General features: G+C 37.8%; 1 protein-coding gene across 1 annotated transcript in view; it reads left to right on the top strand.

Annotated features, from left to right (window-relative positions):
* gdpd5b (glycerophosphodiester phosphodiesterase domain containing 5b) overlaps positions 1 to 4,259 on the top strand; it is a gene marked incomplete at its 5' end in the record, with an annotated part of 63,323 nt that overhangs the window by 8,475 nt on the left and 50,589 nt on the right.

The following is a 4,259-nucleotide window of genomic DNA, read 5'->3' as shown; positions in this document are numbered from 1 at the left end:
ATATATGACAGACATACAGTACATACACACACATCTAGTCACCCTAGCAGGGGTCATCCTCCAATGTGAAGGGGACCTAAAGGTCAGTAATAATGAATCATTTATTGCTCTCATTAAATTCTGTCTCTAGTCATATTTAATGCATCAAACCAAATACATTTCACGCTGTTCAATTACCTTTTTGCTCTCGTAGTTTTTCATCATAAAAATGGCTTCATTCAATAAGCTCAGTCTCCTCAGTGTTTTTACCACTAACTAGAAATGGAAGCAATATTTCCTCTCATTACGTGACCCACTTACACCTCTTTTGTTTTGCCTGCATTGAAATCAGTAAATGGATTTCCTCCTCCCTTGATTTCCATAATAAAAAGTTTTGCTGCCCGTTTCCATTATCAATGCTGTAATGTACAGATACTAATGGATTGATTAAATTACATTTTTCTTTCTGAGATTACTGCTGACCCGTATGTTCACACTGAGCCGTCAGTTTCAGATTAAATGATTTGWATGCCCTTCCCCCCTACTGTACAATTGACCTTTTTAACAGAAAATGTTGCACATTCTCAGTGTCAGTGTTTTGTGATTTATTGTAGTCTAGATATTTTTATGCCTTCCATTTTGTTGAAATACACTTGATCTGAACAGTGTTTATATTTACCTAATGTGTGTTTCAGTCATTCTGACATCGAGCAACATTGCACGTAGACAATGTTTTGTTATCACAACGTAAAATACCAATAAAAGTAAATGAAAAGTATGATTGTATAGAAAAGTTGATAGAAAAGCAGATATAAGACTAGAGGTGAACACTAAATTAAAACGTTATCAAGTTTCAGTAGAAACTTGATAACTTGGCTATTGTGCATTCAAGCCACTAAAATAATCAGTTTTATCAACTACTCTGRAATCTGTACATATCTGGTCAAAATTAGATTTAGTAAGGATAAGTTTGTTACTGTTAGCTGTAGCCTTTAAAATTTTTTGCTACATATTGAATCTGTTAGTGACGATTGTTTTCCCCGTGTTTTCACCTGCACTTACACGTGCTCACACACACTCACAAACTCACTTTTGACTGCCGACCCAAAGCCAGTCAGAACATGTCTGAAGATTAGCGGTTTCCTGGGAAATTCACCCTACAGCAAGCATAATTAGATTAAGTACTAGGAAAAACCCTGTATTTACATGTTTGTCTTACCTCTTGAAAAACATGTTTTGTGTTTTACATATCTAATAAACATGTTCAGTTAACTCCAATTAAATAAATATATTATTCATCTTTTGTTTTGCTCACTCACAAGAGACAGAAAATGTCCTTTTTTAGTAAGGACAAGTTTTTTTCCCTACATTTTCATCCTAAACTCAATTTGATAAAATATTTGGGTGTAATGAGTGTGCTCCACTGTCAGCTGCCATCTTAAACACGAATAGTCAGTTTTCAAAAGCTTTCGTGTTCGTACCYTTTAATGAATGTTGGGAGTGTTTGGCTGCTGGTTGGTCACGCAGGATGTCGTGKGTTCGACTTGATGACAAGCACCAACACTGATTTGTTTACATCAAACACACCAGGAGGTGGATAAGCATGTGATCCTGTTACAAAGAGTTTAAACRGTGGATAGATCTGTTTGAAACTAAACTCTACAGCACACTCTGTACTTCAGTCATCTGGTTTGTGTCATAGTGATACCCACCCCTTTTTTAATGCAACATCTCTAAAAATCAAACAGTTCCCATTAATGAGCTGGCCTTTGGTCTGGAAGGTCTTTTGCTGTTCAGCTTTCCTCCAGTTCTCTGGTCAGAACCGGTTTGACGACTGGAAACTGCTGAAGCATTTCCTCTTCTAAAGACAGTTTTCTCTCACTCTTCCTTTGATTTAAAGGAAATGAGGCAGCAAAAAAAAGATGGCAGAAGCTGTTTATCGAGGGATTATTCATCCCTTATCTCCTGTTTTCACTTCAGTTGTACACAATTTAGCGGAGTGCTGTTGTGGTGGAATATTTATTTTTTGCATGTTGCCTCATCTGTATTGATCTCGGCCATGGATGACATAATTGAGATTGTGTGGCAGATGGGCATGACGAGACAAGACCTGAACATGCAGGTTACCGCTCTCTGTATTTATTACCAAATCTGATGTGTCAAGAAAAGGGCASTTTAGGACTGAGTTATTTTAATCCAAAATTTAGTTTTTTTAAATTGTTTTGTTCCTGTTTGAAACAGTGAGTCATCAATGACCCACACTGCTAATGTCACATTTCTGAGCCTATGAGGTCATATGCCTCGTTCTTCTTGGCTAAGTATAACGCATGATAGTTGAGGAATGTAGTCTTTCTGTACAGAACATTGTGCTTCTTGTTGCATTTAACTTAAGTCTGTGAAGTTTCTACAAAACTAAATCCACTGGGTTTTATTTTGCTGATGGGTTTCTCGTCAGACATCGTGCTGATAAAAGGATTAATTTGCTGTGATTAATCCCTTCGCTCGGTTTGGAGGAGGAACGATGCATATTAATTAAGACATAGAAAATGGACGACCCTTCAGGTTTAAGGTGACAAATCATTTAGCCTTGGTGCTTTGCTGCTTTAATTATACAAARCATTTCACATCAAAAAAGGTGATGAGGTTTAAATAACTAATGAAAAAAGAGACGGTAGGACTGAGACATGGAAACTTTTGAACAAGTTTCATCYTAAACTTTATTTTGATGAGACAACACAACAAGATGGAATTTCTGCACACACCTTGTTGTTTATGACCACTGGTGGATGCAGGAGGGTGCAGCTGTGGCATTTATTTTATTTTATTTTATATTATTTTTGTGCATGGGGAGATGAACTTTCCAGCACATCACCTCTTAGAACAGTGTCTTCTTTGTGCCTGAAATAATTTGGCTCATTCTCAGGTGCCATTTTTAACAACATGTTTTAATGTTTTGTTTTGTTTTGTTTATTTTTTTTCCCCAAAAGCTTGAACGTGAGAAATAACCGATATCCGTCCTTGCTTTAACCCTTGGAACTGTGTTGTTGGAAGTCAAAATCTTTGTGGTCCTGCTGGGCTGGGGCGGATGCCTTTTACACCKGTGTCAGGCCCACCCTCCTCACAGCAGTTCCAGTAATAACAGGAAGCATGGCCACTGTGGCAGATGCTAATTAACAGTTTTCAGACCCCAAGACAGCCTGATTATAGCAGAGGAAGTGTACGCACATGCACAAAAACTCTAAATATTCACTTGTATACAAACTCCCACTCCTCGACTAACAGACAAAATATGTAAGTTGAAACACTTCAAGAAAGTGTTTGTCGTAGGCTTTATGTCCTTATTTTAATATAAACCCTGTATTCAGCTGATGTGTGTTTTGCAGCTGCAGTGCAACGTGCTCCGTCATGRTTATGGGACAAGAGGTAAATGTGAGAACAGTGAGCAGTGCTGTAATTACTATTACAGCTTATTATGGGGTCTCTGAGCTGATTCAGCAGCAGATCAGGAGGATCAACAGAGTTATGACTGATTATTCACACAGCCTGCTACTTTGCTTCACGCAGCGTTCTGCAGCTCACTAAGGCATGCTGAGACTTTTTTTCCCCTCCTGATGTACTGTTGCTCTTACAGAGAGCAGCGTGTACAGCTGGGAGAGCTGAATCTCCCCTTGATAAGGATCAATTCCAGCTGAAAACTTTTAGATCAAATGTTTATTGATGCAAAGACACCACACCCTGTTGGAAAAGGGCAGCTTTGAAAAGGCAGCGCWGACAAACAGGGTGTCCTTGGTTGAAAGTGTTTGCTTTCATAGCAGAACAGAAATCCTGCTTGTTCTGCTTGTAATGTTGGGTTTTTTTTATTAATACTTTAGAGTTGTACAAAACAGCCTTTTGATATTTTTTTCCTGCTGTAAACTGAAGTTGTTAAAATTTCAGTTTAAATGGCCTTTGTGACCGTGACATAAAAAGGAATAAAAGGGACCTACATGCTACGGTTTGGCAAAACACGTGCCAGGGTGCCCACGGGTCCTTGAAATCCTTGAAAGTTTATGAATTTGAAAAAAAAAAAGATTTCAAGGTCCTGGAAAGTTTGTGAAAACAGCCAAAAATTACACTTGTCCTTGAAAGTCCTTGAATGTTTTTTGGGGATTGAAATTCTCTGTTCACATGACTAATTTTCATCATATTTTAAAAATAAATTACAAACTTAAATAAAAATAAACTTACATTTGTTGCGGTGGATAACTCAGGATTACGGTAAACTGACGTCATTGTTTCTG

Source organism: Austrofundulus limnaeus, unplaced genomic scaffold, assembly GCF_001266775.1.
Source record: "Austrofundulus limnaeus strain Quisiro unplaced genomic scaffold, Austrofundulus_limnaeus-1.0 Scaffold236, whole genome shotgun sequence".
Taxonomy (NCBI): Eukaryota; Metazoa; Chordata; class Actinopteri; order Cyprinodontiformes; family Rivulidae; genus Austrofundulus; species Austrofundulus limnaeus.
This window is presented reverse-complemented; position numbering and strand designations above follow the sequence as displayed.